Raw genomic sequence first — 14,233 nt, 5'->3', positions numbered from 1 at the left:
ATTCACTGAACTTTCACTTGCTTAGCTGAAGAACAGACCAGACTATATTATACATTTATGTTTTATTAATCAAAATTAAAATAAAAAATAAAAAATTACAGAGGGTAAAATATAGGGGATTAAATAAAAGTGTTTACAAGGTGTTTACAATCCAATTCAAGAAAGCATGTTGGACATGATTGTGCCTAGTGAACAGAGCATTGGATTGGGACACAGGAGACCTGGGTTCTATTTGCAATTCTGCCACTGGCCTGCTGAGTGACCTTGGGGAAGTCACTTTACTACCCCATGTCTCAGTTTCCCTATCTGTAAAATGAGGATAATGATTCTTACCAACTCTTTGAGCGCTGCTGACAAAAAGTGCATTATACAAGCTAGGTATTCAGAAAGTACTTAACTCATGCTTAAGATCACTCCTGAATAAGGATGGACTTAAGCACATGCTTAACTGCTTTCCTAAATCAGGGCCTATACGAAGCAATTTAACATGAAAAAAATACCAAATGATAAATCAAATCACAATAAATAAGTCTTATTACATAGTAGTAACCTTTTTGTGATTCTGTACTACTCTAGGAAGATGGTTTTCGTTTCAACACATACCTATGAATCCATAGTACAGGTCCTTGTCAATCTGCCATTCAAGCTCCATAACAATCAAATTGCTGGGAAATTAAAGTGGTCTGATTTTCAAAATTTTCTGAACATGAGGCCCCTTTAAAGTGTCTCAGACTGAGCAACCAAGAAACGGAGGCCCCTAAAATAATTAGTTACTATAGAACATTTGTGCTATGCTTTTTTACATTTCTTCGTTTTTCACATTTCTTTTCTTTCTTGCAATCCACACAGTAAGTTAAAAAGAAAAAATTAACTCCTAAATATACGTACATAACTTTCCAAAAAGGTACAGATGGTTACTGAATAGTATAAAAGATCATCAACAAACTGGTTATTAAACTTAATGTCAGGTGTGGTTTTGCATTTTTTACTACAACTCTTTTAAAGATATTACTCAGTGATAGTGAGAGCAGATAGAGAGACAGCTCATAAATATTGAAGAATTAATTTGCCACAGGCACTAATTCTTTGAACTTCTGCCTTTTTCCTCTCCATGGGCATCTATGTCAACAGTTTCCAAGCTACTTTTCAGTCTCTTACTTAGGATACAAAAATGCAATTTGTTTGGTCTTTGAAAGACCTTGTTTTCCTTAAATCCCATTTTTTCACAACACGCATAAAACTCTTTTCCCTGTTCCCTCTCTTCCTCTTCCTGTCCTCCATCCTTTTCTATTATCATTTGCATCCCCTGCTTTCCTCAGATTTCTTCTGCAGACATGCTAACTATTCTGTCAAATAACTTTAGAAAAACTACATTTTTCCAGATAAGTTAGTTTCACATTTACCTTGTGTAAAGATTAAACTGGAAAATCTGTATTTTCTAGAGCCATAGCATTGCTATATACTATTCTACTCTCGATATATTGACCTCTTACAGGGGGCAACAGATGTCTAAGATCTGGACTGTCCAGGAGAACACACGTTTTGGAGGAAAATCTGGGGCTGGGAGTGTGTTAGGGTCAACCTGCAAGTGATAACCAAGGTGGATGCCAGAGTGTTGACTGGAGTGTTGATGGCAAGCTCCAACTATACGCAGATACTTAGGATGTGACCTGCAGGCTGTTTCTGAGGGGCCCAGGTTGGGAGTACAGCACCAAAGCATTGTGAGGCACCCAAGGCTGCAGGTCAAGTGGTGACACAGCCCCTCACTAGTCTGGATTTCCCCCAGGATTGTGATACTCCCCGAATAGCTTAAACACCCCTTTTCTCAGATCTCCACCTGAAGGTATGAGCCTTCTGGTTTAGCTCCTCAAGGGGCCACATGGAAGGTGTAACACATGAAATTTACAGACACTGTGCACAGGATTCTAGCACACTATCGATCTTTCTTTAAAAGCATGAAAAATACACAGATTGATACAAAAATAATGAACCCCACATTCACTTCCCTGCCTCAGTTTCATTGCCACTCTAGAGCATTCGTTGGGCTGTGGTCAGAGCTATTTGGGCCCATCTAGTGTCCTGCAGCTGCAGAGCACAATATGGGTTCTGAAACCTGGAGTCTTTTCTCCCCACTATGCCTTCTCTCACCTTAGCTGGTTCATCCCCTTCCCCTCTCCTGCCCATAATTTCTTGTGTGGCTCCTTGAATCTTCCCTCCTGCTTTGTCACCTCTGTCCCTTTGTCCTGCTTGGGGAATTTCCACTCTCCAAACTCCAGCCCCCTACAGATAACGTGAAGGAAATGGCTTCTCCCAGCTCTAGCCAACCTATCTATTGACTGGTCTAAGTACAGTCATTAAAGTTAAGTAGTCTCCATTGCCCCTACTCTGGTGGGTACGGCACACCCTTGCCAGCAATGATGGATATACATAGACATAGAGGCAGTCCATGATACAGAAATTTCATAACTTCACATCAACTAGAATTGATAAACTGTACAGACAGATTCCCCAAATTGTCACAATATGGAAATAGCAAAATAAATTACTAGTTCATTTGAAATTGGCCCTTGAATGAATTATGTGATTTTATAATATCTAGTAATTTGATATTTTGCCCTACGTGTATAATTTTGCCAGTTTTGGGCTTGAGCCTATACCACTGAAGTCAATGGAAGCTTTGCTAGTTGCTAAAATGGGTGTAGGATCAGGTAATTAATTCGGAGGTCATGTTGGGTGTGTGGTGTAAATTCCCTCTCAGCAGCAGGATCAGCAGGGCAGCACTTTTATAAGAGGACTGGCGAAACTTAGGTCATGCCAGTTGCTCTTACCTCCCTTGTTGCTCTTTTCCTTCTTTGTGCCCCCTTGTCCTCACCTGTTCTTGAACCATTCAGAGACAAGGTAGAGGCATCAACCCATGCAAAAAAGAACTGGGGATGGAATAAAAGAACAGGAGTACTTGTGGCACCTTGGAGACTAACAAATTTATTAGAACATAAGCTTTCGTGGGCTACAGAATAGATAGAATGCAAGGACCTTTCCAAAGAAACAGAACTTCACTATATGGGTGAAATCCTGGCCCTATTGAAATCAATGGGAATTTTCCCATTGACTTTAATAGGGCTATGCTTTCACCCTAAGGCTTTCATTTTCTGTAGAATAACCATTAGGGGCAGTGGTATATATACATACTAAATAGTCCACTTCCAACCCAGAACGTGGCAAAAATGAGAATATTTTTCAAAGTCACCTGATTTCAGAATTCAACTGATAAATAACATTTCCCATCACTTGAGCAGTTATACAATTAATGAGCACTGAAGTTGCAACGTCAAACCTAGTACACTTTTTCACATCATATGTGAATGTCAAATCAAGGTAATCCAGGGTGAGGTTATCAAAAGAATTGCCATAGTATCAGTATTTAACCTATCCCACCCTTTATGTCCCAGTCACACCAAATATATAGTAGGAAATTTGTCAGTGAGAGATCTGATATTAAGGAAAGTTAATTACTGAGAGTCATCATGACAGATAGCTACTTTAAGAAATTATTACAAGGATAAAATCTATTTCTCTAGTTAAAATAATAGACTATCCTACGGTAATGACTAGCAGCTCTGGAGAAAATATCCTTTAAATTATACAATGTGCATGAAAGAGATTTTTAATATGAAGTAGTCTTCCTACTTAGACATCTGTGATTAATTATGTCAACTGCGTAACATGCAAATGTACCCAAGAAATGCGTTCTTAATAATTCAGGTAAATACTGGTGATTCTTTACTCTCTACTGGAAGCTTGCAACATTTTCCATTCTGGACAGACTATTCACCGTACATCACTTTTCTTTTTACATCGATAATTGAAAATTGAATCAAACTATTATATATGAAGAAAGAGTTGATTATAGAGTGGTTCTGACAGTGCAATGGCCATTTAATTAGTGCAGATGAGGAGGAAAACATTGAAATGCACTTAATTCATTTCTCTGACTAAAGTGAAATATGGCGGTAGCTATTTAAAGCAGCTGATTTTTCCCAGTGTCCAAGACTTATGAATAGCTAGTTGATGTAATTCCATTTGAGCTTGTAAGCAGGACAAATAAGTGTTTCAATATCTTTTCAGGGGGCTAGTAACAGTTATGAATTATTTAGTAGAAATTCCAATAGATTCTGTGAGCATCTTTCAGCGGGACTCTTTTGCCCTAGTAGACCCAGTAGCATGAGTAGACTAAGGACACTTTACTTCTGAATAAGAGCATTCATACAGGGGTATAACGTGCTTTAATTAATGCTCTTTAAATTCAGACCTTTTGTTGATGTGACTTAACTTTCCTGAGTATCACCTAGTAGACAAGCCCTAATATATCGTTTGCATCATTCCCTAATAGATCATTTGCAGGAAAGAGAGGGATCAGGTGGAATTTTTCAACTGAAATTTCCACTAGAGTTACATTCCTTGTGCTTCCATAATACTTTACAGTACAAGAGAACAAACAATGATAAATTGTCATCAAATCATAATCATCAAAATATCAGTAGTTATTTGATGTATATTAATGAGGATAGAGGTTTCTGCTGAGAAGAATTTGAGAGATAAACTGTTCCTTTTAAAATCAAGGTGTATGCAGGACAAGTTTTAACTGTTTAGACCACAACCATTTTAAGAACTTCTGACAGTTTTGAGAGGTCTGGAAGCATTTTATCATCACATGATTGTTCAAAATATAATTACTTGGATATTTTGCCATGTGAAACTTTCAGTTAGTAAAAGGCCAAATTCTGCTCTCTGTTACACCCATATGATCCCATTAACATTAACTTTAACTGGGGTTCCATTGGTTTACTGGGATTGCACAAGTGTACGTGAGAACAGAATTTGGCCTAACAACATGGGTTATCATTGCTTGATTAATAACTGCTTACCAGTGTAAAAGGGGGTAGGGAAGGGCAATCTGTCCCTATATTAATAATAATAAAAGTCTGTTCATAAACTATATTTTGACAAGTGCCCAACATATTATATGTGTCAGGGCATATCTTTTAGCTGAATACGGAATCAGATAGGAATGCTGTGGAGAAAATAAAAACTGATCACAAAGCTTACTGAAGATATCACACATCTGGATAGAATAGTAACAAATGGGAGATTGGGTAGAATACCTTTCAGCTCTAATTATTTCATTAACAGACAAATAACCTCAGAGAACTGTAAAATGTATAAATTAAAAGGCCTATTAGATCATCTTCTCTTTTTCCATGTCAGTGCAGGATTACATTTATTACTAACTTTTTGTCCAACATAGTTTTACATGTGCCAGGTAATGAGGCTTCCGTGACTTCCTTTGAAAAGTATTCCAGAGGCAAAAAGATCAGACTAAATATGCTAATATGAAGGCTTTCCCTTAGATGCCTATCCTAAACTTGTCCTGAGTTAATTTTTTGTCATTAATATTTCAGTTGCATGTTCTTATAAATAATCCATCACTGGAGCATGATGTAGACATTTTATGGTATTTTACCACAACATAGACAAGATGAGAAGCCACACAATTACAACCAGGAATTATGGCAGCGGTTTCCAAACTGCAGGTTGTGACCTCAAATGGGGTCACGCCCTCAGCATATGGGATCATGGTGATCCCTAGTGTGCGGAGGACACCATTTTGTGTTGAACAGTGTGTGTGAAGTCTCCTGTACAGTGTGTGTGAAGTCACACTGCATAGAGGACACCATTTTGCTCTACAAAATGGTTACTGTGCATGCACCAGGCAACACGGTGTGCAGGACTCCATTTTGTAGAGCAAACTGGCATCCTCCATGTGGTGTGACTGGACATGCACCATATATGCGAGGCCACATGGTCAGGAGCAAAATGGAAGATCTTCACACACTAGGGATCTCACACATACAATGCGTATGAGGTCACGCTGAGCAGAGAACACCTTCTGTGCTACAAAATGGCATCCTCCTTGCTGTCTGGGGTCCTGGCAGGAAATATTTCATTCAAATGGGTTTGTGCAGCTTGGAAACCCCTGAATTATGACTTTTTGGGCTGGTTGCACACTCCATTGGCACAATAAATCTATAATGTGAATGTTTCCACATACCTCATAGGAAGAATAAAGAGCTTTCTGGCATATGTTGGATTCTCTAGGAAAGCTCAGGAACTAGTAGGCTTACAGTGACCAGACATCCTGATATTACGGGCTTTGTCTTATATAGGACCCTATTACCCCACCACCACCCCAGTACCAATTTTTCAGACTTTCTGTCTGGTCACCTTAAGTAGGCTGTGTTACATCCCACCAAGACCATTCAGCTTGCTTTCCCATTTTCTTACCTAGCGAGTAAGTGGGGAAAGGAATGTTAGATTATATTCTTGTTACAATTTACAATGTTTGCAAGTTCCCAAAAGAATATGAGTGACTCGTCTCACATGAAGCTTCTTTAATACTGAACACCTTGGCGGCTATTTCGATTTGTTTTTTTTTTTAAATGGGACTGGAATTAGTTATCCTGGAGATATTTTTGGAAGAAGATTAATTAAGCAGTCTCCATTAGCTTGACAGCTACTGCTTATTCCCCAAACATCACACTGCTGACTTTCTTGGAGACAGTGGGGAAGATTTTCAAAAGCAGAAGGGGGAGTCAGGCATCCAAATCCCATTAAAAGTAAACTCCCCTGTATGCCTTTGAAAGTCTCCCACAAATATCCTTTTCCCACGTTTCTGCTTCTAGCAAGGCCCTTCAGGCCTTTTTTTTTTTAAAGGAAAACTTCTTAAAATGTGAAAGGCCCAAGTACAGTTCAGAAAAGGCTCCATTTTGTAACTCTTATGCACATAACATCTGATCCAAAGGCCACTGAAGACACATTGAGCAAATTACTCAGTGAGAGCACCCGCAATACTGCTCTCCTCTTCAGTGCAAGTATAGGCTGCAGAATCAGTCCCCAACATTTGGCAAATTAAAAATAATGAGGGAATATTGATTTTCACTGCCTTGATTCCACAGCCAGCAGGCGGTTTCATGAAGAGATAGTCTGTTAAACTGACTTTGCACACTGAAACAATTTAAAATAAGACACCCACCCACACACACACACACAATATGAAGGATTCATAAAACAAATAACTCATTAAAAGGGAGCACTAGGGAGCTATTCTGACAAAGGGCACCCTAACAGTTTTTATTCAAAAGACACATTAGCTAACAATAATACTATGTTTGAGGCATGAAGTGATGATGTGAATACTTCATTGAATTATAATCTAAATTAATTTTTGAAACACAAAGACAGATGAAGCTCATTCAAAGGATGTGCCAAATCATCCTCTACATGGAAATAAGAGTGGAATTTCCTTCAATTATTCCATATAAAAGCAAGTTTCTCCACCCTGTGGAACACAAGAGGGGTTTGGCCCACTAAATCCATGGCCGTTGAAAGGTTATTGGGTCACTTCCCAGAGGTTAGGGCCATATTCAAGGATAATGTGTGTCCAGCAGCATCATGGCTAAGGCACAATCTGAGGGTATTATAGAATTCCAACTGCTAGTGGGTATCAGGACCAGAACAAGCTGCCCCACAATCAGTGGCACTTGCAAGCTGACATTTCATGGGTCATAACAAAACTAACCCTTAGCAAGCAGATATCAGAGGGAAGGGATAGGATAAAAAGTTCTCAGGCTCTCAGTGACATGGTCAGTATTAAGTTTGCTTGTGCCCTGAGCAGTACATCAAGCTCATTTCAGTGCTGCAGAACAACTAGTGATGGACAACAACACTTCACTCTAGCAGAATTTCTCATTCAAAATGAAACATGATTTTGGTCATATTACTAGGAGAGCACCCTTTACCCACAAGTGATTGGAGAGGCTGCAAGAGCTGTACAGGAAGCCAAGAAAATCCTATAGCAGGGAGATCCATTCCTTGCTCTTCCAAATTACAATTACATCCGACATCATGCAGTTAGAGAACTGCCATGTCTAGAACCTGGTGACCACGTTCATGCCAAACTGGATGGAGAAAGGATGGACTATGCCAGCTGTCACAAAGAAAAAGAACTCAGTGCCCAGATCATATGTGGTCAAGACCGACAGTGGAGAGTTCAACAGAAACTGTACAATCAACAGAACAAATTCTACAAATAGCAGATGTAGACCAACAAGACTACCCAAGGATTCCAAACCAATCACACCCAGTCATTGCAACTAATGGACAGCCAGAAGACCAATTTGTTACACGCTCAGGTCACGTAATAAAAAAAACAGTATAATTCAGAGACACTTAGTAGACTAATACCTACTGAACTTCAAAGATAATGTGATAGTGTAAATATTGTAAATGGTAAGAATGTAGAATTTAAAGGGGAGAGATGTAATGAAATGCTAATCTGTTATATTGATCAGCCACTAGGTGGCAGTGTGTGTAAAACACCTTATTTAAAGCTAACCTTAGCCATAACTTGCAGATCATTACAAGATCATATGATGAACACATCAGATGTGTATAAGCAAGCTCTATAGCTAGTCCATATCTGGTGCAGAAGTACATGCCGGTGTCCACTAAAACTACAATTCACTATACCTGGAAAAATAGTCTGCTATAACCAAGTAATGATTTTCTCTGAATTCAAGTAAATCTGCAGCTAACCTCTTCCAATGTTTGAACACTGTATTGTTAATCATTGTCTCAATTTAATTTGTACTGGATCTCCTTTAAAAAGCCGAATGTCATCAATCCTCCATTAAGTTCTTCCACATTTCTCACTAGGCCCATCACAGCTCCACTCTGCAGCTGAGAAAGTTGTTGGTCTTTTACCCTATGATCATATGCATCCTGAATACAGAACTTTTATCTTTGTAAGTTGTTTCTGTGGTGGACTGGCCCATGCAATTCACTTCAGAATACCTGCAGGTCTAGTCAGAACTGTGTCAAAGTGACTTCAACTCTGGGTTGAAGGTGATTCTAAGTCCCTTCTGAGATGACTGTGACATCACACTCATCAGTTTCTGACTCAATTTTGAAGTCAATAGTCTTGCCATGAATATTCAGTTTCATTCTCCAAGCAGGTTCTGTGTTGTCACAAGTGATAGATCCCAGAAAAAACAGCTCTTGAGTGTTCGTAATGAGGGTCAGTTCCCTGACTGCTTTGGTGCTGCAAATAGCTGCAAAATGTCCATATTTTATGCATGTATTACACTGGGTGCCTCTGGCTGGACATGAATCATCTTTCGGGATATGACTTTTTCCAACATCTTGAGCATGTGGGCTGGAATTTGTCCCTCTTAGCTTGGAAGTTGTCTCTCCTTGTCTCAGGGGTCTTATGGTGGTAACTTTTAGCACTCAAGCTGCATTTGGTAAAAGCTTTGAACCTAGTTTCTTATTTGGCAAGTTGCTCTTGGTTTTGCAGTCTCCTGAGCTCAAACCCCTTTGCTATTTGAATAGCTGTGGCTACGGTTAATTCTCTCTTCAATTGTAGCTGCTGTGAAAGTTTTTTAATTTGTTAACTCAATCACGAGCCTGTCTCTGGTATTTTCATGTTTTGCATTCGCCAAAATCACATTTTTCAGCCAATGTATGCAATTTTCTTATAAAAAACCCACTGAATATTTCCCCCTGGTCCTTGAATTCTCTAATGAAAGTTTCTCTTTGTACCTCAGAGAAATGTGTTTTATGAAAGTATGCATCAATCATACCCTTTAATAGTTACCATTGTGACTGTCTTCAGTAAAGTCAAAGGATTTAAAGATATGCTCTTCTTGCTTCCCCACGGCATAAATTAAAGAAAATACCTGTATATCTCGAGTTTCTTTGTGGAGCTTGGTAGCAATGCAAAATCTTGCAAAATATTGTTTCCAGTCTGTCCATTCTGAAGGTTTGTCAAAGCTCCGGTTCTCTTAGTAATTGGAGAGTGGCCATTGTTGCTTTGTTCCTTCTGTCTGCAACCTTTCCTGCTGTTTTCCTTCGGTTTAGTTTACTTCTGACAATGTTATGTACTTCTGTACCAGAAATAGACTGACCACAGAGCTTGCTTATACACACCAGATGTGTTCATCGTAGCATCCTTTAATGCTTTGCTGGGCATGGCTAAGATTAGCTTAAATAAGGTATTTTACAGACAGTGCCACCTAGAGTGCCATTCTTTGCACCTTTCCAGTGCCATTCTTTGGCAGGAAAAAGGATGTGGGTGAAAATTTACATCTTGATAAAGAAGCAACTGGGGGTTCCTAGCCACACAGACTTGCTGTCTTCTGAGTCTCAGCTGAAGATGGTTCTCAAAGAAGAGGAAAAAAACATAAGAAGGGATAGTAAGCATCCCAAATCATCTCTTTCCTTCCTCTCTGCCCATGGCATGGACAACACTTGAGGAACACAGGAAAGATCGGGGGGAAGGAAAGGGAAGGGAAGGGTGGGCGGAATCCTGACTGAAAGGAATTCAGCCAGTAAGACTGCTGGAATATGTGGTGAAGGAGACATTTGCTTTGAATTCACTTAGCTTGTTAAATTAGACATTTGTGTTTTACTTTCATTTTCTTGTAACCAGTTCTGACTTTTATGCCTTATTACTTGTGACCACTTAAAATCTATCTTTCTGTAGTTAATACATTTGTTTTATTGTTTTATCTACACCAGTGTGTTTGGATTGAAATGTTTGAGAAATTCCATTTGGGATAACAGGATTTGTGCATATCATTTTCTAGTAATAAAGTGACAGAATTTATACGAGCTTGTATTGTCCAGTGGAAGCTCACACAGTAAAGCAGTGTAAAAGGCACCCCAGGTTGGAGAACTGAGGGGACACAGCTATTCATTGGTCCAGATTGTACCCCGGGTAATGTTACAAACCTCTAGGATCTTTTTCTTTGGGCTGGTGTGATGTCCTTAACTTCCGCTGGCTCCCTATGTTCAACCAGTGATTGCAGGTTGCCACCTCTCTTCTTCTCTTGGATAGTTGGATCTTTCCTTTAAGATCAAAAAGATAGAAGTTTCTTGTCTGCACAGAGTTAATGCCCCTGTGCATTTACGTACCACAGGTGACTCCAGGTTCCCTTCTGGCTCACTTCCAGTCTTCTCCAAAACTGGCTGCTATGAGTCTGAGCATACTGGCTGGTGTATGGCGATGGTGCATCTTCATTCCTTTTTTCCAAGATGGCCTCTACTCTTTCTATAAAGCACCTTTTGGCTCAGACTGCCTGGAGTCTCATACTCTGAGAAATTTCTGGATTCTGCTTGTTTTTTGTCAACACACCCCATCTAGTCAATCAGTGGCACGGAAATACATAAGAAATGTTATAGTATTATTATTTATATTATTGTAGTGACTATGCGCCCCAGTCATAGACCAGGATGCCATTTTGCTAGGCACTGTACAAACACAGCACCAAACCTGGTCCCTGCCAAACAACAACCTTCCTACAGATCTTCAGTCATTTATCCAGGTCTTACAACAAGGAAGGAAAGGTGATCTGTGAAGGAAAGGTGATCTCCATTTTAAAGTTAGAGGAACTGAGGAAAAAGGCTAGGTGACTTATGAAAGGCCACAGTGGGGAGTAAAAGCTCATTCAGATTACAGTTGCAGTTGTGTTTATTTAACTGGTTAGAAGGACTTGCATCTTCATGGTTTGCAAATAACAAGGCTTGGTTTGTATGCACACAATAGCGTTCTCTCATCACAGTCATGCTTTGGCATTCATACCAAGCAGTAACTGTGGGGCGGGTTGTGGGGTTTTTCCTTTGGTTGGGTTTTTGTTTTCTAGATGAGTGCATTTGGGCCATTATATCTCAGAAGCAACCGCCTGCATGCAGCCAAGGATCAAGTGTGGTGTGGTTTTGGTTTTTATAGAATTACCCTCACCTTCCAACCCTTCCACTTAAGATTATGGGAAGGAGATGTAGTTGCTCTGCAGCCCAGACTAGTCAGATATCTCAACAACATTGTGAGCACCGTGTCCAGCAAAAGAAAGTGCTGGAAATTTTAAGCTGGCCAGTGTCCTCTGGTTAACACAGCCAGGAAAGCCCTCTGGGATAGCTTATACACATGGGCAATAGTCTTGAGATGCCATGCACATGGAATGGTATCTTCATCACACAGCAAAGGCACCATAAATTGTTTAGTCACAAAGAGCTGGAGGTGGGCCTAATATTACCCGTTATAGGGCACAGTTAGAAATGGCCATCAGCACAGCAAAATAACCTCAAACCTGACATGTTATAGGAATATGCCAGACAAGACAGCTAGTCAGACACAGCTAAGATTCTCTGGTTAAGGGATTATGAATCATGCAATATGGATGCCCACCATAATTCCCCTGGGGAGAGGATGAGAGAGAGAATGAACCACACATAGCAGTAGCTTAATGCAGTACAGGAAGAAATTAAGATACTATGGAGTTGAGGGTGATATAAGAACCTATATCAATAATAATTATAATTTTGTAAATTTCAAGCTTATTTTTCTAATAATTGAACTGTACTCACTATGATTTTTAAAAGAATAAACCTCAAGCAATTACACAGCACCATGTTATTCTGCATTGTGTGTTTACTACAAATTGTATCCCAAAGCACTTGAGTTAAGAATTCAGTTACATATAATAGACTGAGGGAGGGAGATATTGGTATGGGCCAGGTAGAAAAGATTTTCAGATGAGATTTAAAAATAGAGACAGTGGAGAAATACAGGAAGGCTGTTCCAGGTGGAAGGAACATGTTATGAACTGTTAATACCATAGGAACCTAACAATAATGACTGCCTACAAACGAAACAGGAAGCCGCACAAATCTCAGTAATTTTAAGACAGAATTACTCGTATGAATGATTAAAGACAGAATTACAATGTTAAACCAGATATTATTAAGAAGCGCTAACTATTGTAAATACAAATAAGATCAGTAAAGCTGGAGTTAGAAGGATGTCATGTCTTTCTGCAGTTGAAAGATATCTTTGACATGTTGACTTGAAATGCCAACAATTATTATTAACTCTTTTACAAAGTGACTGGAAAATACCACACAATTCTTGTAGGAAAAGCAAAGTTCTAGGAAAGAGGCTTGAAAAGGCAGATCTTTAAGTGTAACATGTACGGCACCATCCTGAGAACTGTGCAGGCGGATCAGACTGCAGGATCACAGCCTCTGTTAAGAAAAGTTTGAGTTACTATTATGGAAAACTTGAAGATACATTAAAAAAATTATAATGTAACAAGCTGCAATTAATCAGCATGGATTAATGAAATGTAAATCATGTCAGACAAATTGGCTGCTTTGTTGTTTTAAATAGCAACTTGTTCATCATTTAGACAGTTGCAACTCTGACTTAGCTTTACTGGCTCTGATCTTTTATTATCTCATCTGCTCATTATTTATTGCTGTCATCCAATTTTAAGTTTAAAATACTTGTTTTCAGCTGCAAAGATCACATACCTCCAACCACGTCCGATCTGTCAGACCTTGCTGCTTTTCATGTCCCACAGCTCATCTTCCTCATACCAGAAACAATGCCAGTGATGAAACAATTCTATGCCTTCTCCCACTCCTATCTCTTTGCTTTCTTCCATAGCAGTTTGTTTCTATATAGAGAATGACTTCACAAACTTAGCTGCCCGTTTTCTCTTCAGGCAAATCCATTGGGTCCTGACCACTTGATCATTAAAGATCCAGTGGCACCTTTTGAATTAGGTAATAAGATTGTATTGAGTACACCTTTATATTTTAAATGAATAAAACATCAATTTTTCAATTTAGCCGCAGAGTTCAGTGTCAGAGTGCTGAAGAAAGCAGAGACCTTGTTCATGTGGAATTCTATTCTATAGAAGTTTGTACTCCATGCCCATCGCTACAGTAGGCAAATGCTTTACAATTTCTCCTATAATATATGCACCATAAGGATAATATTTTCTCTTTCTGTTCATTTTACAGGAAAGCTAAGCTGAAGTGCATATTACATTTAAGTTTGGAATGGCCAGCATCAAACTCATTTCGATTTCATTAGACGGACTTCCACAATTACATACCAGCTGATGAGACGGTTTCATCTCCCTCAAAGTCTCAGCATAAGGGCTGATATCATTGCAGAGGACCAGCCATGATTATCAAAGAGCTTTGGTCTATCCCATGAAGAGTCTTGAAGATTAAAACTGAAAGCTTGACTTCAACTTGATAGGAAACAGAGATCCAGAGTAAAGAGCAGAATACTGGGCTGTACGTAAAGCACTTTGGTACCATAAGCAGA

Source organism: Caretta caretta, chromosome 1 (assembly GCF_965140235.1).
Source record: "Caretta caretta isolate rCarCar2 chromosome 1, rCarCar1.hap1, whole genome shotgun sequence".
In the NCBI taxonomy this organism is placed as follows: Eukaryota; Metazoa; Chordata; order Testudines; family Cheloniidae; genus Caretta; species Caretta caretta.
The sequence above is the reverse complement of the archived record's forward strand: the minus strand, read 5'-3'. Positions refer to the sequence as shown.